Genomic DNA, 23,291 nt, shown 5'->3' with positions numbered 1-23,291 from the left:
AAGCTACATACTTAACATCAGTACCGGCCTGCTTATGAAGTGAGGTGAGGCAGTCACCTCAGGTGGCAGATCAGGGCATGAGGAGCACAAAGCTCACCACTGCCATTTCCTGTGTGGGTGTGCCCTGCTTCCTCTGCCGCGGCCACACCCATACCCCACTACTGCTGCACAGCACATGGCGGCAGCAGGGAGCGCCTGTGGAGGAGGAGATGGTGGCAGTGGGGCATTTTGATTCCAGCAGCAAAATGTCCCAGGCCAGTCCTGATTTACATACTAACGCATTACAGAGGTACCCCGGGTTAAGTACTTAATTCGTTCTGGAGGTCTGTTCTTAACCTGAAACTGTTCTTAACCTGAAGCACCACTTTAGCTAATGGGGCCTCCTGCTGCCGCCACGCTGCCGGAGCACGATTTCTGTTCTCATCCTGAAGCAAAGTTCTTAAGCTGAAGCATTATTTCTGGGTTAGCGGAGTCTGTAACCTGAAGCGTATGTAACCTGAGGTACCACTGTATTTCAGTACCTTAGTGTTTTTGAGTTGTATGTCTTACAAATCTAACCTCAGCTCATAGGTTAAGAACAGGGCTAGAGATCCCGTGCTCCTTCAGGTTCTTCTGGACTTCAACTCCCATCAGCTCTGACCAACACGGACAACTGTCAGGGATGAGGGAAGCTAGAGTCCAATGACATCTAGAAGGCCACATAAGATTCCTTATCTCTAGATTGGAATCTTAATAAAGGCAAACGTCATGTCCAGTTTCTCATGTTACAGGCAGGCATGGCGGCAGAAGTGTAAATACACAATAGCAGCAATCATGTTTTAGAGAGCACGAGATCCCCCTTTGTAATCCAGGAACTTCAAAGTTATATGCATCTCTAGTGTGGCATTACCTAAATGCCAGTTAAATGGAGACTGGTGCAATTAATGCTCCTCGCTGGTCTGGGAGTCTATTTAGAGCTGTAAAAGGAAAATGGAAGAGGAAGGAAATCAAAACAAGCAGCCAGGTTTCTCTTTTTTCAGTATTCTCTCTCCTTTATGTACAAGCTTGCAGATTTAAGTCAGAATGTTGAAGGGAGTTTTCCTATCTACTAGATGAGTACCACAGTGAAAGAGGATGCCAAGGGCATGCTTGCAAATACCTACCCACCTACCCATTCTTAAGGAAATCAGCCCTGAGTGCTCACTGGAAGGACATATCCTGAAGCTGAGGCTCCAATACTTTGGCCACCTCATGAGAAGAGAAGACTCCCTGGAAAAGACCCTGATGTTGGGAAAGATGGAGGGCACAAGGAGAAGGGGATGACAGAGGATGAGATGGTTGGACAGTGTTGCCGAAGCTACCAGCATGAGTTTGACCAAACTGCGGGAGGCAGAGGAAGATAGGAGTGCCTGGCGTGCTCTGGTCCATGGGGTCACGAAGAGTCGGACACGACTAAACGACTAAGCAACAACACCCACCTATCAAGGTGATCCCGCAGGGAAGCTTTTTGCTTCTAGAAGAGAGTTTGAACATGGAAGTTAAGCTAGTAACTTTTATGGACATAATTGCAGAGTAGAAACTCTTTGCAGGGCAGAAACGTATTCCTCAGCTGTCTTGATGGTCAGGGTAGTGAGGCTGCTGCCTTGCATGCTTGCTTTGATAGTGGGTGTTCTGCTAGGAAACTTTTGATGTCGTTTTATGATTCTTACAGTTGCTAACTGGAGGCCCTGTGCAACCACCTCATTAGTGTTCAGAGCCTCCAGCTAGCAGTTATGTGGAGGTTTCACTTGTGTGAACTTGTAATTTCATAAGGTGGCTCTCCTTATGCAGGCTTTTCAGTGTTAATTTCATACAAGCTGAAGTGCTCAGTAGCTTCCATGAAGAGTTGCCAATGCACACAAATGGTGCTACTCCACCGGAAGATTAGTGACTGCTCTCTTCAGTTATCATCACTTGGTACCGAGTTTCTTGGAGAGGAGAATGGCACTCTTGGTTGTGGCTCCCACTGAGGCCGTTCATCATTACAAGAGATTTTCAGACTGCTTTGCTTTATTACTGCAGCAAACCATTTTAATTTAAAGTTGGGGGGGGGGTACTTTTAAAAAAATGCCTGCAGTTGGTTTCTCATCTTACAGCACAATCTTTGTTTATTGGGAAGTGAGTCCCAATAATCTCTAAGCAGTTTTAGTAAATCTTCTTTGGATTGCTGCTTTAAGAAATATTTCTTGCTCTTGATGACGTTTGGTGTTTTTGACGAACAATTGTTTTCTCTTTTATCTCTTATGAACTTTACATCTTGTTTGTGGTTTGTTTACGTAGATAAATATATTTAAAACCACTTAGCTTGGTGAGGAGCTGAGGTCACTGTACACTGCTTTGATCTATACAGATGAGTTCTGGCAAAGGAGTTTTTTTATATAATTGTTTGGGGGAAAACACAATGTGGGGCCAAATGTTTTGTAGCACTTTGGATGAAACTGGGGCAAAGCAAATGTGGAGTCAATAAATCCAATTTCAAACCAGCAGAGAAATGAGCTCCATGTTAAACTGGCAGGCTTTTGCTCAGAACGGGAATCTTGGCAAGTACACGAACCTGGTGTCAAAAAGTTCATGTAAACAAGCTACTTTCAGACTCAAATACACACACACACACCCCAGGTTGTTGCCACTCCTCTCGGTGAAACTTGCAAAAGGCCATTTCCTAGATCAAAATACCTTCACCATTCCATCTTGTAAACATCATTACCATTAAGCTTTTTATTTTTCTCCTCCCTCTTCAGGATTTTTCTTTTTTTTTCTTTCAGAGACCTACAAACCTTTCTTCCTGTTTGCTGCCACCTCCCCCAACCACTGTAATTTTGAGATCCATTGAAATACCAGACAGACTGAAGCATTAATAGGAGGGTAAAGCTGCCAGGTGCATATTTTGGCCAGCCAAACAATACATGCCAAACCGCAGGTATTTTATGAGACGTTTCCTGTTATGAAGACATTTTTTTCCTGTAGAGATTCTTTGTTACTGCACCCCCCCATCACTCACTTTCTCCACTGTTTCCAGCTCTCCTTTCCCTTTCCCTACGGGCACTTTTGCCTCATAGAGCTGTGTCATGCTACAAAACATTATTATTTTCTTAGCATCACAAAAGGCAAGGTCTTTTGAAAGTAATAAGAAAAAGCACCATTCATTGCAAACATGGGTATAAAAGCAAGCACCATTCAGTTCTGAAAACTAAAACCAATCAACACACACAGACCACACCCCAGCTGGTTGTGAAGTTTCAAGGGCTCAAGCAGCCATATTATGGCCTAATTCATAAGATACAAGAGGTGGAGCAGGAATCTAACAAGCTGGGTTGGTTCAAGACACTTTGCTGCCTGAGGCAAAGGGCAAGATTGCTCATTCAGGGTAGTATGGCCGTAGACGAGGCAACGGGCAAGACTGATTTCCTCATCCCAATTTTGGCCACATGGCAGCTGAATCTTACTTCAATAGGACAGTATTCTCCTCTCCATGTGAGGGCAACAAGCTAGGCTACATGGAACATACAGCTCTGTTTTCCAATATGTACCATAATCACCATTCCCTGCCTTTCTCTCCAATGGGACTCAAGGCAGCTTACATATAAAAACAAGAACTGTGAAAAACATAGAAAAATCAGTTATTAAAATACAATTGAACATGGACAGAATTAAAACTATATATGCACAAAATCTGTTTAAAACGTATCAATAATTACAATTAAAACAGCACAGCACCAGTCCTTTAATTAAAAGCAATCAATCCCCCAAAGCCTGTTTGAACAAAGAAGTCTCCACCTACCAGTGGAAGAACAACAAGAGAGCCAGTCTAGCTTCTCTAGAGAGGGAATTCCAAGGTCTGGGAGTAGCCACCAAAAAGGCCTCTCCCACATCCACGTCCCCCCAAGCGTACCTGTGAGGATGGCAGGACCGAGAGTAGGGCCTCTCCCCCAAACCTCAAACCCCAGGTAGGTTTGTGTGAGGAAATACAGTCTTCCAGATAGCTTGGACCTAAGTCATGTATGTTGTCACTGCTACCCCCCACCTACCAGCTGCCTCACTCTAGGACAGCCCAGGTGATGAGTATATAGATACAAGAGATGTATGGCACTTGCGTTTTTTTTAAAAAAGTATGGTATACCAGGCCTGGCCAATGCAGAAGATTTGGCACCTGCAAGGTTTGATGTTACATACCCCAGCACAGGGATGCCAACCCAGCACCCATGGGCACTACTTGTGCCCGTAAAGCCTTTCACAGGTAACTTTCAAAAGAATATACAAAGAATTAAAAAAAAAAGGTACAACAAATCAATACAGCTACTGCTCTGGAAAGCAACTGAAAGCAATTCTTTTATGGGTTTAGTGTTTTATATAGACACACATATGAGACAAGCCTACCAATTTGTTCTCAGACCGATGTGGAAAAACTTCTTTTCCTGAAGCCATACATCCAGGAAACATTTTTTTAAAAAACCAAACATTCTTTTTCATCAAATAAAAAAGTGTCCCTTCCAATTGCTCCGAAACTACATACGAAGAGGAGGGAAAAACTTTTGAAAGCCAGGAAAAATAAGAAGGAAATAAAGAGAAAGGAAGGAATTCTGATGGGATTGGAGAACAGAGTGGCTTCAGAACACAGCACCTGTGGTGTTCAGGCCCTGCTTGTGGGCTGCCCATAGGTCATTTTATGTTAAAATAATATTGCAGACAATACAGTAGTACCTTGGTTCCTGAAAGGCTTAAGTTGTCGACCAAATCAGCCCCCGAACGCTGCAAACCAGGTAGTAAGTGTTCTGCAAACGTTTTTCAGAAGCCAAATGTCCGACGCAGCTTCTGCTTGAGTGCAGGAAGCTCCTGAAGCCAATTGGAAGCCGCGCCTTGGTTTTCAAATGGATTAAGTTCGAGAACCAAGGTTCCACTGTACTAAAATAAACACTATATTAAAATATATTAAAAACTATATTAAAATAAACAAACCAATATAAAACAATCAAACCATTCTAAAGATCACATGGGGGGAATACATAAATGAATTGAGGGTCCCCATCACACACTTTGGAAATAATTCATTTGCAAATGCCAAACTTATAAGATCAATTACAACAGCAGATTTGCAAAGTTGTTAACAACCTTGGAGAGAGTCAGTGAGATGATATCTAAATAAAGAAAATCTGAGTATTAGGATAACATACCTCTTTTTTTAAAAAAAGTGAATAGAACCATTTTGCTATAGAAACTATGACACAGTTTTTACAAGCTGTGCCATCTCCCCCCATTTTCTTAAATTTTAGTCTCCCAAAATAGGGTGCCTCTTATCAATGGGGGCATCTAATACATGGAAAAATACGGTAAGTAATGGTGAAGGCCCATACAGCTTTTGAAGCCATTTGTACAGATGCCAATAGGTCTTCCAACTGTTGGAAGGTGAAGGGTTTCCTCTGCAGAACGTGTTCCGGACAGAGTATAAACATTTCCCCTCCTACCCCTTATACTGACTATATTTAGATGGATCACAAACCTATGGCTGGCCTATGAATGAGAGTAAAGGAAAACTATCATGAATTAGTTTCTAAACCCAGAATTCCCATACTTTAAGTGAGGATCAAGAAAGGGATTTCTTAACCCAAGGGTATATTCTTTCAAGGCAAACAGAAATGAAAAAGCCCTGATAGAGGTATAGTGTGTACATAGCTCTACTGCAACCCAATTTATTCAACTGGTTAAAGCTTTGTTTACTAAATTTATATGAGTCTTGCTTAAAGTAGGCAACCCAGCGTGCTCCAGATAGAGCTCTGTTTTGTTAGGTTTACGGTGATGTGTTGAATAAAGATTATTATAAAAATCAGCAAACACTTGACAAGTGTTGTCAGACTTGTAACGTAACTCCCCACTGATACTCTGAAATTGTGTGACTTGGTTCCTAGCTTGTTTCTTGCATGAAGATCTAGCAAGCAGCCTAGAGCTTTATTGTTGTTTTGAATTGCAAGAAAATCTACAACAGCCAGTTCACTTCTCTTACCCGTTAATTTGTGGTATATTTTAGCACTGCCAGTTCATTTGCGTTCCCTCTCTAAGACCCCAATACTAGACAACAGTTGCTTACAAACGGCCTCCCTTATTTTCTTTAACCCAGTAGAGATTTTGACACAATTCCCTCTCAGCGTGGCTTTCATCGAATCCCACAAGAGGCTAATTTACATTTCTAGGAGGTTATTAAACTGAAAAAAAACAATCAAGGTATTTCCCCAATTGCTCTAGTTTGCCATTGTGGGAAAGGATGCTGGACTATCAGCAGGGCTTTTCTTATGTTATTTCTTTCATAGCTAGTATTCAAGACAACTTAACAAAATACATAAAAACATGAGGATAACTCCTAAAAAAAAAAAGGAAAGAAAAAAGAAAAAAGGCCAGCCTGAGGCCATGAGGTTCCTTGGTTGATATCCAAAAGTCTTTGACAGGTCCACTAAAAGGGCATTGCCAAAACAGGCCAAGATGATCTCTGGAGATGCTTGAGGAATTCTGGCCTTGTGAACTCTGATACACATTGACCTGATCTTCACTCAACTCAGGTTAATGTGTGGACTGCAGTTCAGTTATCCACCACACTTCTGTAATATTCTGATACAATTCACAGCTAAAAGAACTGATCAAAATAAATTTACAGCGTGCTGGGTGCTAAAGAAGAATTCCATGAAAATGATGGATCAGTGGTACTTACCACCTGTAAAATTAGCAAAGATGTATAGAACTGCTTCAAATGTTTGTTGGAAATGCAAGGAGAAAGAAGGCACATTTTACCGTCCAAGATTACAAAAGCATTCTGGGAAATGATTTACAATGAGTCGGAAAAAATGTTTAAAGTAATGTTTACTAGGCACTTTAGGTGCAGAGAGGAGCAGAAACGACTATTTCTGGATGCAACAACAGCAGGACGAATACTAATGGCCCAGAGATGGAAAGAAGACAAAGTACCAACCAGAGAGGAATGGCTGATGAAGAGGGATGGCCTACGCCGAAATGGCGAAATTGACAGGGAAAATAAGAAGCCAGGAAGAGAAGAACTTTAATAAGAAATGAGAAAAATTTATAATGTATTTAAGAGAACACTGTAAACAACTAAAAACTTTGGCAGGATTTGAGTAATGCTTGTAATGTACAAAAAACCCCCACAACTATGGTAAAAATGGATTTAAAAAATAAATAAATAGAGAAAATAAGGGAAGCAGTTGAAAAAAGATTGATAATGGTAACCATGGAAGGGAGGGGGAGAGTCAAAGGATTCGGGGAATCTTAAATGACAATGTTGGTGTTTAATGTTTGAATTTAAATTTGTTATGTAAAACTTAATAAAAATATATTTTAAAAATATAATTGATCAAAATATGCATGGGGGGAATACCTATTAAACAATGCACAAGATACATGGAGTTAAATGCAATTTTTTTTAAATGCATATATACTTGACAGATTAATGAAAAAAGGGGCCGCCTCGTTCAGAGTTGTGGCTGAACACATAGGAAACTCTCGTGGAACAGTGTTAAGAGTGATTTGCCCATCCTTGGCAGGCCCTCATTTTAATTGCTGAGGTTTGGCTTTTTAATTCAACTCTGTTAGGTGGTCCATTCTTTTTGGTAAACAGCTGTTTCAGGTTAGAAGCCTGCAAGCAAGCAAGGGAAGGTGGCTCTCCTTCCTCCTCTGAGGGCAGTTCATTTTTATAAGACTTGCTGAGTGTGAAGGCATCAGTGGAGTTTGACTTTTACATGGTGGGTTCGGGAATGTGGCTGCACCAAGCCAAGAAAGATGTCAGAGATGCATTCATGCATCCCCATCTGCACCATCACATCTAGTACCAGTAGTAAAGAGTAAATTTTAAGGGAGGTATTTAGCACAAGGAGCATTTAAGTTATGGGGGCTCTCCCCAGGGAATTCTGCCTGAGACCAAATCTACACACTTTTAAGTAACAACACAAGGATCTTGGGGTTGGGGGATGATAATACTTATTCAACATGAGAAGCTTTTACTAATGAGTTTGTTGCAGCAGGTTTTTATTTGTTATTTATGAAGTGCCACAAAATCAGTAGTAACTGTACACAAAAATAAAAGCGATGCAGACTCGTAAGTCTAAATCCGGGGTTGGACATTTTGCTACATGAGATGACAAGGTGTTGCCTCCTCCCATTCCACGTACAGAAACTTTCAGGACCCTGCACTGTACCTGAGTGCAACACAATGTCTTAGGACAGGCTCTGTGGTATCTAACTCTTTACTCTCACCCCCCTACACCTGGTGCCTAAGGTAGCTGTCTCACTCTGCCTAAAGGTAGGGCCATCCCTGTCTAAATCAAAACAAAGCTACACTAGGGAGAAAAGAGAAAGTGGGGTATTCAGGGTGTAAACCAATGGAAGGAGATGTTTTAGGATTCACTTATGGAGGAAATGGTGTCAGGAAGAGAACGGTTCCAGTGGGAGGACAGATAGGGTAACAGATTTCATTTGGCACCATTACAGCAATGGGCTTCAACCATTTCAGACCTGGGACACACACACCTTTAACCCAAACTTTAACCCTCTGAGGGCAGTTCATATATCTGTATGGTAGTAGTGCTGCTCTTGAGACCAAATGTTGATCTGGCCATCATGACCTGGTAGTGTGTCCAGACCCACTACCTGAAGACCAATGCCCTGGAATGAAGATTCTGGGGAGGAATGAATAAGAGAAAACGAAAAGGGGAATGATGATGCAATGTTGAGGAGGAAAAGCCCATGTGGGGAAAAACAGGAGTGGGATGAAGAAGCCAGTCTAGAAAAAAAGCAAACACTTAAGAGAGATGCTTACAAAATGAGGATGCAAGGTATGACTGAGGCAGAAAGCCTGAAACAGAAAGTGGGAGAAAGAATAAGCCTGAAATTTGAGTAAGTAGGAGAATTATGAGGGCCCCTCTAGATTTACGGAGCATTCATTTTTACTTGGTTGCACAAATCTTATATGGAGGTTGGACTATAACTTTACTGAACTTTCGTCCTGATTTGTTTGTGAAGCAGTCATATGGCAATAACCATTCATCCTGATTTACTTGTAGGTTGTTTACACAACTTCCCATCAATTATTCCTTCCATTTATACTTTTCACTACATTTTCCTGTACATTTTCTTTTTAAAGTGGATTTGTTTAGCTAGGGTGACAGAGTTCTTTAAACCACTTTAATTGCACAACAGAATCCCTTCCACGAGATACTGACAGTCTTTAGTATCTAATAAATTAATACACTTTAGTTTTATTGCTATGTATGTTTTGAAGAGCAAGTATAAGAATGGAGATAATGAACTACTGGCCAAGAACCAAGGGAGAAGGGAAGAAAGAGAGATGTGACTGAAGAATAGTAAAGTGAGATAGACAGCATTGGAGAGAATGAGGAATTCTCAAAGTCCACAGAGGAAGAAGAGAACACAGATCAGAAAGGGAAAGTGAGCAAGCAGGTACCCCAGCAGAAAATAGCACCTGCTCACTGAAGCAATACCTCCCTCCTGTGAGATACAAATCCTAGAAGAGGTAACGGTGAGGCTGCACTCACCCTTTTAATAGGTCTCTGTGCAGTGTTTTTGCTGACAAGGTTTCAGACATGTTCTTTCTCAGCCTTACCTGGAGACAAGATGCCAAATATTAAACCCAGGATCTCCTATAGGCACAGGAGATTCTCTACCAACCCTCTTTTCCCAGGTGCAAGATCTTGTCTGGAAACTGAACCCAAATCACGGACCAACATACAAAACAAAACAAATAAATATTTTGAAATGAAACCATTTTGCTATAGAAAACTTTTCTTCTTCTTCTTTTGGTATCTGATCATTTATTGCTGTTTTATTTTTTATTTTAAGTTATTGTTGCATGTCATATGTTTTCTAACATAACAAATATATATATTAATGCAACCATGTTAAAACAGTTTAAAGAGGGAAAAGAACAAAAACAATGCTACAAAAAAAGAAAAAATTGGGGGGGGGCAGTAGAAGCTCATTATGAGAAGGAGGAAAGAAATTCTAGCTTTGAACTTCAAGCTCAAAGTAGCTTTTTAAAAGAAAGTATAATGTCTCGTAAAATGATATTTCAAGTTTTGGGAATGAACGGCAATTTCTGATTATTCTAAGGCACAGGAAAACTAGTTTAGCATTTCCAGTCCCTGAAGGCCAGATCTGTTAAGGGAACGAAGCAGTCTGTGAGAGTTCACAAACTTAGCTTCCTGTTGAGATCATGGCGAAAGTGTTACCTGTTTTTCTCTAGGATATTCCCCATCTGTGGGCTAAATAACCCAACCAGAAGAGACGAAGCTCTATCACTTGAATGCTTTCTTGGTAAGTGTTACATATGTTTTCTTTGTAAACTAGCACTTTTCCTGGAAAAGAAGTATTTCTTTACTAATTGAGGAAATAACTAGTGCTTAGCTGAAAACCCAATTAAAAATGTTCAGATCAAAATCAATCGATACCTAAGTCCACCTCTTAAGATAAAATGCATGTGGAAAAGCCAACAGAAGTGTTATAAAAATATATAAAAGGATAAAAGCGACAGGTTTGGACAGACTGATTGCCAAATATTACAAATTAACTGCAATTTGTTTGATCTGAAAAAATAGTTATAAATTCCCAAGTTTCACTTTGCAACCAAACAAAGATTAAATAAGGAATCCTCCACCCCCACCAAACATTAAACCACTAGGTGGCAGGCTTCATTGACTAGTGGATCTGATGGTTGCATTGCAAAGAGCAAGACAGGGGGAAAGAGAATGGGATTCCCCTCTCTACAGTGGATAAATGTTAAACCTGATGCCTGTGTTGTTCAGTGCTGAGGTTTCCCCAATGCATCTCCATGGCTGCTGCTGGTCTGAGTTAATAGCTTGCCAGGTCTCTAGCAAAAGGGTGGAATTCAAGGCAGCAAATGTTGCCTGGTATTGCTCCAAAAGGTTAATTGACCATGAGAAGGAGAAAAATCAAAGGCCGGCCTGACGCTAAGCTTCCTTGAATGTCAAACTCACTTTCCACATTAGGAGAAGATAATTGATCCTGCTAAAGCTGCTCTAGCCAGCTGTAGGTGCTTGTTCTTGATGTGGCAGTGGAAGAGAAAGGAAGGCTAAATGGTTAGAGGGACTAGTTTCGGTCTGCAAAGCACTGAACAGATTGGGCCCAAAACAGAGTATGCTCTAACTGTGAGAAAATTACACATTGTGCGAAAGAGCTTAACAAATGGAACTTGATGCCGCAGCATGTGATGATGCCAGTGGCTTAGATATCTGTAAGAGGTAGTGAAGCATAGTTGTTAGGGTATCACACTAGGACAAGAGACACCTAGGTTCAAATCCCCACTCTGCTATGCAGCCCACTGAGTGACCTTCTGTTAGTTCACTATCTCTGTCTAAACCTGCCTCATAGAGTTGTTATGAAGATAAGATGGGAAGGGGGAGAAGAACTTGTGCCACCTTGAGTTCCTTGGAGGAGATGAATTATAAAACAAGTTTCTTGCTTTTGTAATATAAAAACAAACTGTATTTTTGTAACTAGCTGCTGGCTAAAAACACACACAAGGAAAAAAGCTGTTATACAAGAAAAACTAGACAACCGTAAAACAATTATAAACATTCGCACTAACTTTCTATTTTAAAAACTTGTGATGTTTTACGGAAGTTTGCATTCCATATATATTTCACCATGACTTCAGTTTGGGCAGTTGTGCAAAAGTCAAACCTTAATCATCCATTCATTTTTGGTGGCATTTTTGTATATTTTTTATAATCTTCTACCATTCCATCCAATTCACCCAATAACATTGGAGGGTATTCGGACTAGGTGGAGGGGTCCATCTGCTGCAGAGCCTTCTGCTGTGCCTCCTGAAAGGAAAGGTGGTTGAGAAACTACCACCATCATTGTTCCCATCAGCAGTAGTCAGTATAGGGCCCTAAAACAGAGTTATGGAGTAGGATGGAGCAGAGCATGCCATGCCCCAAAACAGGAATCCTCAAATACACAGTCCTTCTGTGGCAGCAACCCCAAGAAAATGGATTCATTCCTTGGTCTTTCTCATGTGACTCCGCTGGCACCAGAGCCCCATCTCCACTTCCCTGAGGAGACATCTCTGGCACTGGATTCCTATGACTGGACCACAGGCTTCTTGGAGAATCAGAAATTTCCCCATAAAGCAGTTCCTACAGCTTGAAACCTTAGTGCAGGCTTCCTCAAACTCGGCCCTCCAGATGTTTTTGGCCTGCAACTCCCATGATCCCTAGCTAGCAGGACCAGTGATCACAGATGATGGGAATTGTAGTCTCAAAGCATCTGGAGGGCCGAGTTTGAGGAAGCCTACCTTAGTGCCTAGAAAAAGCTAACAGTTGCATAAAAATGTGTTGGCCCTTTAATTGGTCGGATGCAACACTCAGGACACTGGATTTGACAAACTAGTTCAGACTATAAAGCCCTTCTAGCTGTTCCAAGACACTGCTGAGACAACTTGTATTTTCTTTCCCAGTGGCAAGACCACTAATTTATCTATGGGGTGTATCCATTTATCCATGGGCTCACTGTTACCTATTCCAGAACTCCAGGCCTAGTAATCTCTACCTTGTTTGGGCCATCACCTCATTATATTTCACAAGTGGTGCATTGTCCATGCTAGCATTGACGAATAGCGATCTGAACAAAATCAAAGCTGTAAATCAAACCAATTTAGTCTTCTAGCAACTTTACTGAGGTTTCAAAGCATACCAGTTGCACATCAAGATCAAATGAGAAGTCACTCAGAGAAACAACACTTTCAGGCGTAAGAAACTGATTATAATGATAATGCAAAGGTTCTGAGGGTTCTCCGTTCCAACAGGAACCATGCTGGGTGCAAAGGAATTGCAGAATCCAAAGCTTCTGTACACCTCTGAGAGGGGCCCCAACCTGGAAATAGCCCCACTGGCTGGTGCAGGGCGGCGGTTGTGGCTCTGCTGCTCTGTCCACCAGCCCTTCCCCCCTGCCCCCCAGGCTGCTTCAAGGTCCATTTATTGTATTTAATAAGCAGGGATTTCTCTCCTGCTATTCAACTGTAAAAGGGTTTCTAGGGCAGGAAACAATTAAAAGCCAACAATTTAAAACAATAGCAATTTAAAACCGCTTAAAAACTGTGGGCCATAATAAGATGTTGTTGCGGAGAGAATTCTTATTTCATTAGGGAGATTCAAACAAATGGACCATTTTTACACTGAGCTAGATATTAACCATAAGGAAAACAAAGTATCTTTTAAGTTTAAGGACAAATGGAACTTTTGATTTCAAAAAGCAGCTATAGTTGCCCCTTATAGCAGGTATGAAGGGTTAAAACCCATTCTCCTATATCACAGGAGTTCTGCATCACACACACACACCGATGCTATTCAATATAATGAACCTGGAGGTGGATATCGTGTGATATGCAGCAATGAGGGTTGCTCGTCCACCAGCTTCTTAAAATGGGTGGGGCAGATTTTGGCCATATCCACACTGTTTGGGTGGTCTGCTACTGGAAGCTGAGACTTCTGAACCCAATGCGTTATTCTAACCATATCTCTTTCTTTAGGCCATGTGTTGATTAATTTCATTTGTGGTTATAGAAAGGGTCATTTTTATGATGCACGGTGGGCTTTATGATATTTTCTAATTTTATTATGTTTCCTGGAATTATGTATAATTATATAGCATAAAATGTGAAGCCAATTCTGCACTATTGGGGAGGCAGCATATAAATTTAATCAGTCCATGTGGACATTGAGGATTCTACTTTCTTATTAAGCTTAAAGAAAATGCATACATACCCCAAGTGTCATTCTTTGAAAAGTGGTATGTGGTGCCCAGTTTCCCCAAAACATATTGGCAGAGCAGCAGGGACAACCAGGGTTCAGCAACTGGGCAAACACTCTCTAACATTTGACCATTTAAAATGTTTGCACAATGTATTCTCCGCAACAGCACAACCGTCTCCCAAATCACTTTAAAATTTGGATTAAAAAAAATATCCAAGTTATAATAACAATTTGAATTCAGTCCTGAAATACTAACAATTTCAATAAGTCTTAAGTTTAATGCACACTTACAGATTACTGTGGTCTTTTGCCCTCTTCCACCTCTACATGTCAAATCGGGGCTGGCTTCTGTATTGTATGGGCCTTATGCATGGCATCTCACCTGGCAAGCCTGTGAACCCACAACCTACAGATTGCCCTGGGCGTCAGGCAGCCCCAGCAATCACTTGCCACCTAATCCCTCTTTCCTATATAAGACTTTGCTTTGGGTGCAGAAGAGGGATCTTCGCACACACAGCTGGGAAGGAGAAGAGGGAAGAAGTGATGGCAGCCTTGCTGATGGAGGAAGTGGGGTTGTAATTGAGGAGAGGGGCAGAAGCAAGAGAGCAATGTTGGACCATTAGCAGCTACCTGACTCTGCTGCCTGATACTACTGGAGTGTGTCCAGGACAAACCTGCTCTGCCTCTACTGCTGGAGGCAGTATGACTCTTGATTACATTTTGAAATGCACCCCTGCCGACGAAATCATCCAAAGCCATAATGGAGACAGACAGTCATTTGCCAGGAAGAGGTACACGAAAATCTTGACTGTCCCCAGCAAAGAGGAGATCACTGGCACATATGCAAAGATGGCTAACCATCGGTAATTACACATAAAGTAGGAAGTTGGGCATTATACAGCAGCACATCGGAAAACTTACAAACCAGACTGAAAACACTATTACTTGGAAGTAAGTCCCACTGACTTCAATGGGATTGCAGCATGTCTGACTTGAATATATATACTTTTTAAAGATCAATTAACCACAGCACTCTGGAATACTGAAGTGTGGGCCATTTACAGTTGTCTCTCCTGGACTCTGTTGCCTGAGCTTTCCTCAATGGGATCCTAGCCCCTGGCTTACACCCAGCTTGCTAGAGGTGGCATTGCAAACTCAGCTATTTATGGCAATGCACAGTGCAGTCTGCCGACAGCAGGCCTATTTACTAACCACAACAATTCAGTACATCTCCCTTGGCCGGCTCAGCGTCTCAGACCTTGGGGTTTGGGTCTGAAAGGCATGCTATAAGAGCATGGATTGACGCTGTCACTTGGATCCTGGTCTTAATCAGCCAATGGGCCAAAATGATTTTTATTTTTTTTTAAATGAAACAAGGTCATTTTAGCTAACAGCATCATTTCTTCCATTTGTAGGAAAATAGAGAAGGGGACAGCTCTGCTTTAGGAGGCTACAGAGTGTAGGGACCTTGGAAAATAGGAACATGCCTTATATCATTGGTCCATTTAAAAAGCTCAGTCATGCCTACACTGACTGGCAGCTGCTCTTCAGAATTCCGGACAGGAATGTTTCCCAAGCCTACCTGGAGATGTCAGGGATTGAACTAGGGAACTTATGCATTCAAAGCATGTGCAATACCACTAAGCTACAGACCCTCATTTGCCTGATTGTGGAAGAGACAGAAACTTGAGTTTATCTGTGGAATGTAATTGCTGCTTGGTTAATTTATTAAAATATTTTTCTGCCGCCTTTCATTGCATAGTGGCCTACTTTGCAGTGGACAGTCATTTATTTCAAGGGCTGTCAGCAAATAATAATAGAATCATAGAATTGTAGACTTGGAAGGGAACCCAAGCTTCATTCTAGTCCAACCCCCTGCAATGCAGGAATATGAAGCTGGCCTATTTGGGGATTAAACCTGTGACTTTGGCATTATCAGCACCACACTATAACCAAATGAGCTACACAAGTTAACAGTTCTCTGTTTGAAGGATCCTACCAGGATTCAGTTTGTTGGTCCTCATCCAACCCACTACAGTGGTACCTCGGGTTAAGAACTTAATTCATTCTGGAGGTCAATTCTTAACCTGAAACTGTTCTTAACCTGAAGCACCACTTTAGCTAATGGGGCCTCCTGCTGCCGCTGCACCACTGCTGCATGATTTCTGTTCTCATCCTGAAGCAAAGTTCTTAATCCGAGGTAATATTTCTAGGTTAGCGGAGTCTGTAACCTGAAGTGTATGTAATCTGAAGCGTATGTAACCCGAGGTACCACTGTACTGCATTCTGGAACTGTTTCAAGACATTCACAGCTTCTCTCTTGATTCCGATATAACAAAGAAATATCCAAAATCTACTAATGACTGCTTCCAGTGCCTTCATATAGATAGCGAACAGCACTGGGAATAAAATAGTGCCTTGCAGCATCCCACAGTACAACTGCAATGGGACAGATATACAACCCCCCAATGCTATTCTCTGAACCAGGCCTTCTAGGTAAGAGCGTTACCACTGCAACAGAGTGCCACCAACTTCCAACTCACAATCTATATTATAAAGAGAAAAATCCCAGAGTGCCACCAACTTCCAACTCACAATCTATATTATAAAGAAGAAAATCCTATATTATTTTGTTCCAAGGTTCCAATTCTAAGTTACTAAATACTAGGTGCAGCGACAAATATGGAAAACATTCTTGAATTTGGTGGAGCTTTAACGGCAGGGCAAGATCTGAAAGTTAGCAGAGATAGACAAAACATACAAGTTTTGTTCGCAGCCGCAGGTGACAATGCAACAAAGCCTTGCATGCTAAGGACTGTTTTCCTAGCCTGTTCCAAACCCACAAGTTGAAGCAACAAGAGCAGCACAATGGTTTCAGTCAAGGAATGGCTGGACAGTTGTGGTTTGGCCTCCCTTCTGTCTCTTCCAGGTGCATTTTCCAGCACTCTTTGATACAGTATATTTTATAAATAAACATAATTGTGTTTATCCCCGGACCTCATTAGGATGCACTGTCTGTGTTTCTGGGCCAGGGACAATGTTTTTGGAGTGGGTGTTAAGGACACATTCTTTCAAACATTATGCTTGGGACGTGCAGCTAAACTGTTTGCAGATTCCAGACTGAAAACGGAGGAGCTACAATAGCAAGGAAGAAGCGGAACAAAATGCTGGGTTGGATTGGACCTCAGCCACAAGGGCTCAGATTAAAAAGGAGTTAGAAATATCTCAAAACAAGGTTTCGTTTGGCTGAAAGCCACCTAGGAAAACACCCCACGGGTTAGCTGAGTTGGAGTTACTGTGGCATTCAAGGTGTAACCACAGTGTGTGTGAGAGATGGAGGTTACATTCCATACTTCTGTGTTTAACCTGCTACAGCGTACCTTTCGGAAGACGGTTATGAAAACACCTGGTTCTGTGGGACAGAGCAAACAATGACATTCATTCCTATGGGGGAGGGGAGTATAGCCTAAACCAGCCCCCATCAACCTGGTGCCCCCAGCTGTCTGGATCTGATGGGAGTTGTAGTCCGCAAAACATCGGGAGGACACCAGGTTGGTGAAGGCTAGCATACACTTTGAGATTTGGATAAAATCCACATCTCACCGTTGACTCTAGTTAGTCCAGCTTTATCTTCAACAACCAAACTAAGGCGGGCACATTATACCTATCCCATGTTGTTGCAGTGGAGACCCCCCCGGCTTCCATACACCTGCCACTGTAATTATGGATGCTTTGCTAGTAATGACAACTTAACATTTACACAGCCTAGCTCAAAATGTGCAAAACACTCCACATACTAATCATTGCTACAGCAGTCCTGAGATGTAAGGTCAGTGCGGAAAAGTGGTTAGAATGTCAGACTGGGGCTGCGGAGACCTGTATTTAAATCCCCACTTGATTATGAAGCTTGCTGGGTTCAACTCTCAGCTGAAACTACATCACAGGGTGAGGATAAAATGGGGAGAAGAATGTAGGCCAGCACACCTAATGGAGCAAGTTATGCATTTCCAAACAAAAGAACACAAACTGTTGATGAGCAACTTCAAAGCTCCCGCTCTCACTTTTTATAGTTCCTTTTCTTTAAACCAGACTTGGACAGGGCAGCCTTCAAATAGATGACTGTCCTATGACACATGGCCACCCTAGTGATACCCAAAACCGGCTGCCTAAGGCAACTGTCTCATTCCGCCTAACGATAGAGCCAGTCCTTTAAGAGGTAAGTCCTATACTTTTCTCACTGAAACTTTTTTTAAAATAATAATAATTTAAAAGCAAATTTTCTTCCAGTGGAGATTGCTTCTCCTCATGGAGCCCCACTGAAGAAAAACAGCTTTCAAACATAGACAAGGAAAGGGTTTCGCTGTCATAGCCCCACCCCTCTGTTGTCCATATTGTGCTTTTAAACACCTGAGCCCTCACCCTGCTTATAGGGATTCTGCAGTGACCTGAGACACATGGTTCTAGGGCCACTGCATCTACCTTGGCCCTTAAGTTGCTATTCTACAGCTCTGCAGCATACAATTCATTTTATTTTAAGTCAACATTGCACTAGGCAGCATACAAAACAACCGAATGCCACAATCTTCGCCACAGAACTGATAATTTCTGTTAGATGGAGCATGCAACAATCTTCTTCAGATCAAGTTGCCATATGACTCCTGACCAGCAATTCCAAACAATATGAGTAACCCATGACCAATCTTGTAGGAATGAACATTATATATTCCTTCAAAACCACAAGCATTTGAGTTTTTTGCAAGAGCTGGTTCTTTTTTGCTATTTCCACGCAAGACACTTAAAAGCACTTAGGAGCATGCCTCATGCCATTTGTGCTTTGTGTGCACCATGTTAAGGCTGGATAGAATAAGAAAGTGAAATAAAAGTTCCCACCCATGTAGGTTATACATTCACGTTATGCACTAATTTAGGAAATGCCAACTGAAACCTCCTATGTGAACACACTCTTAGAGGAGCTTTAGAAGAACAAACAACTTCTGTTCCCCCCATCACAATACTTTCCTTCTTAGCAAGCTTTCTCAAAAGTCAACCAGCCAGTCAGTTTCCATGGGAGGCAGAGACAGCAGGTTGCAGCCAATGCTAGACCCACTAAGAGTAAATCCAAGGACATTAAGGAACATTATTAACTTAAGTCCATTAATTTTAATGGGTCTACTCTGAGTAGCACTTAGCATAGTACAGCCCAGAGACTGACTACAAAGGATGAACGTATGCACCCTGCTGGATCAGGCCAAAGATCCATCTAGTCCTGTTCTCACAGTGGCAAAGCAGATGCCCACAAACCTGAGTACAACAACCTTGAGTCTCCCCATTTGTAGGTCCCAACAACTGGTATACAGAGGCACACTGCTTCTGGCAGGGGGGTGTAGCACATAACCATAAGGGCTAGTAACAACTGAGTAACAATCCTCCATGAATTTGTTTATTCCCCTTTTAAAGATATCAAAGTTGGTGGCCATCCCTACATCTTCTAGTAACCAATTCCAACTATATGTGAAGAAATACTTCCTTTTGTCTGTCCTGAATCTTCTAACATTCAGCTTCATTGCCTTCTAGTATAAAGAGAGAAGATGGAAGGGGAGTGGGAGAGTGAGAGGAGTGTTTAGTTCAGTCTTTAGCTTTGATTATTATAGTTCCATAAGAACTACACAAAGGTTATGAACAGATAACATCATTAATTGTGCTTGATTATCATAATAGTAACAAACAACAAGGACATATGGCATGTTAGGGACTAACAACTTTCTTATGGCATTGGCTTTTGTAGACTAAAATCCCATTTCATCACATGCATGTTTTATCCTTGGGTGGGGAAACTGAAAACAGTGGGGTCAGAAAGACTATGACAATTCTGTTTGAAAAAATGCAATTTTGTACTATGGAAAGCGCAAAAGAAGTTATTGACAGTTCTATTTCTGTTGGGAATTTCCATGCTCAGTTTTCTTTCAAGTGGTTAAGAACGTAGCTTAAACCAGTACTTGGACCAAATATTGTAGACAGAGAACTCCTAGTGGAAAGGAAAGGATTTTCCACTACTTAAGAGAAATAGAAATAAAACTACTTTGGAAGGCAGAAAAACAAGCTACAGAGGGAATAGCATATTACATAAATTCAATTTTTGAGAATTTTAGTGAGAATTTTCCTTCCAAAGTTTGCTTCAGGATTGTTCCAATCACCCCTGCTCCTAAAAAAATAAAGTTGTGTGTGGGTGCCTAGCTAACATACTATCTGGTGATATCACTGCAATATTGTATTCTGAAAAGCAGCAAGCTTCTTTTATGTTACAGCAGAGGAGAATGTTCGCACTGTTTCTTCCCCATGTGTTTCTAGTGCATGTCAGGTCATACATTAAGAGGAAATGGTTTTCACTGTAGTGGTGAGTAAGCGTGGGTGAACAGGAGACACTGGAATGGTTTTAATTTCTTTACAGACTGACTTTCATGTTCTTGGTAGTTGCTAAGCACAACTTGCTCCAGCATATTCCCTCCCTCCATGGCTCTACAATATAAATGCATTCATTACTATCAACTGGTTTTATTATCTGGGCAAAGCTATAAAGACCTCCCCCACTACCACCATCCCTTTAGAGTTTGCAAGCTGCATAGGTTGTGGTTAATAATGCAAGGCCATCAATAATGGCATCTGTGAGCCATCTGTCTGCTTAAAGCAACTCCAACTTTGCTCTTTAGAGGGGGAGGAAATAGGAAGAAAAAGTTTATTTATACTTAGAGCCTTGGACAATGGCAAAATGTCTTCCGAGCCATGTGCTGGATAGCTTTGGCTTCACTGCTAGTTTGGAGTCGCCATCCACACACACCCATGAATACAGGAACCCCCACTTTTTCCCACTTGTGCTGTCAAATAATTGAAGCATTGCATCAATCAGTCCATAAACCTTATGCAACGGGAACGGCCCCATGCTCTGTCCTTAGACCTTTATACCATCTGGCTTCCACAGCGATGGTGGGGTTCAGATAACCATTGCTGCGTTGAAAGGAACAGTGCTATGCTTCATGGACAGTCTAAAAGGCAGGTCTGTGTGCACTCTGTGCTTAAATATATATATTAAAATTCTGCACCAAGAAAAATATGGATTTTGCCAGCTGTATAAATTATACAAATTGAGAAAAATCTGTATAATTTATTCTGGTTGTGCTTGTCATGGGGAGGGTCAAGAAGTTATTCAAGGCAATGAAGCCCCACCCCAATCACTGGAAGGTCTTATTCGTCCACCACTCTTCTGACTTCTATTTTAGTAGGCACTGCCTGTACCCTTTCCAGGATATCTTTGCTGCCACAGGACTAGAAACACACACAGAGAAGAAAACAAAACAAAGCCGAGATTCTTAAGAATTCTACACCCAATGCTGGATTCTGCTGTCCCTCAAAAATGCAGCATACAAAAAGCTCTGGCTTAAAAATAAAGAAGTAAAACCCAGAATAGCTTTGGTATGGGTAATCAGCAGGCAAAGTTCATACCAAAAATCGTGACAGCAAGAAATGGCAATGCATCCCAATAAAGCAAATAATACAGTCTATGTTGGTCACATGTATAAGCTGCTGGATGCTGCCCAGCAAAGTGCATTCCATTACACATTTCAGTTCCTGCTGATAAAGGAGCTTTCAGATGAATTACTCATCTCTAGTTATTTGAGATCCATTATCGCTACTAGAACTGAGTAATTCATCTGGAAGAGCTATTAAAGTTATCCTTCATTAGCAATCTGTGGTTTTTTCCTATTGTTGGTTTGATCACATTATTTTATCTTTTGCTATGGCTGGAATCCTTTATTCTCTCTCTCTCTCTCTCTCTCCCCATATATATATATATTCCCTAATGGGCATTTAAGCAGAGGTTAAGTTTAAAACTGGAACAAGCAGATCAGAAAACTATTACCTTTCCAGAATTAAAATAAATACTGTGGCATTTTAAAGAGTAACAAATTTATTGTCTTTAAGGTATTACAATATTTCTTGCTGTAACAAGTAGCACAGCATTGCTTCCCATCAGTGGTGTAGTGGAAAGGGAACACAAGGGGGCCTATCTCCGGGATATTATTTCAGAACAGAAAGGAGTGTTGATGTCATCTGATGGAGCAGCAGTGCAACGGACAGTCTCTCTGGCAAGTGAATGAGGCTCTGAGAAATTTTTGAGAATTAATTAAGCAGAGGCTGGATACGTCTTTCCTTTTCTTTGATGCAGTTCCTACTTCATATACAAGGAGTTAAAAGGTAACACTTCTCTGAAAGATGGTTTGCATTTCTAATTAAGAGCTAAAGATTGCACCCGGTGCGGCCGGCCCCCCTGCACCCCCCACGCTACGCCACTGCTGCAGCCGCACCAGCCCAGCCCTTGCCGCTGCGTCAAAGTCACGGCGAAACTTGCTTTTTCTTCTTTTGACAAGGCTTGGGATATTTCTCCAGGCCATAAACCAAATTCACCTAAACAGTTTTGATCACTTCATGTAGGGGTTTCTTTGCCACTCAGAGCATATACAGCACTAGTGAAAGGCAAATAGCCACAGCAGCACAACTGGACCAACAGCCTGCACTCATATTATCTCTGAGGGATAATGTCAAGTTAAGGATATGCTGAATCCCACCAAGAAGTAGACTTGCCAAAAATTTTGCTGCCTTCAAAATTCCGAAAATGCTTCACCCATGCCAGGACCCCTGACTGCATCATGAATTTTTGCTCTGGGTGAAATCAGGGGGCAATGTTATCTAGTCTTAAAACTAAAAAGCAGGGGAGGTGGATGTGTGGCAAAACAGACACCCTAACTTTTACAACCCCAGATTCAGGTAGGTAGCCATATTGGTCTGATGCAGTTGAAATATATATATATAAATTGTCCAGTAGCACCTTAGAGACCAACTAAGTTTGTTCTTGGTATAAGCCAGCCTTCCTCAACCTCGAACCTCCAGATGTTTTTGGCCTACAACTCCCATGATCTCTAGTTAGCAGGACCAGTGGTCAGAGATGATAGAAATTGTAGTCTCAAAACAACTGGAGGGCCGAGGTTGAGGAAGCCTGGTAGAAGCTTTCGTGTGCATGCACACTTTTTCAGATACACACAACCCCATTTGATTTTACAACCCCATTTGATCTTTGCATCCTGCAGCCATGTAGACGCAGAAATAGTTTCAAGTATGGAATGGAGAGTCTCCAGCCAATGATTCAATGTTCCTTTCGTTAGGTCTAAATCGCTCCTCCCTCCCAACGTTCTTCAGTGTCTGCCATGCCTAAAAACATAAATATATTCATGAGCTCCATCTCTGGAAAAGGTACTCTAGTTCGGAAAATAAATTCCATATGAAATTTGCTGTGGTACAATGGAGCTTGGCATCTGATGCCATAAGGAAGCTTTTCTTCTCAACTGCCCCCCGCCCCCACCAAAGCCGTTGCCAATGTTCCCTCCAGCTTCAACACATGCCTGGACCCAGCTGTAGAGAACACGGAGGGAAGTT

The 23,291-nt window shown here is 41.7% G+C and overlaps 1 protein-coding gene across 3 annotated transcripts in view; it reads right to left on the bottom strand.

Moving 5' to 3' along the window:
- Nucleotides 1-23,291, bottom strand: part of COL8A2 (collagen type VIII alpha 2 chain) — a 216,139-nt gene that overhangs the window by 39,522 nt on the left and 153,326 nt on the right. The window contains exon 3 of one of the 3 annotated variants that reach the window (XM_083453302.1): nt 4,720-4,920. The exons of the other annotated variants lie outside the window; for them this stretch is intronic. The gene's annotated coding sequence lies outside the window, so the exon portion shown is untranslated. The remainder of the gene's footprint in view (nt 1-4,719; nt 4,921-23,291) is intronic. 3 annotated transcript variants of the gene reach the window in all.

This window comes from Podarcis tiliguerta (genome assembly GCF_965153285.1).
Source record: "Podarcis tiliguerta genome assembly, chromosome: 8".
Lineage (NCBI taxonomy): Eukaryota > Metazoa > Chordata > Lepidosauria > Squamata > Lacertidae > Podarcis > Podarcis tiliguerta.
Note: the sequence above shows the minus strand (reverse complement) of the source record. Positions and strands in the feature narration are given on the sequence as shown.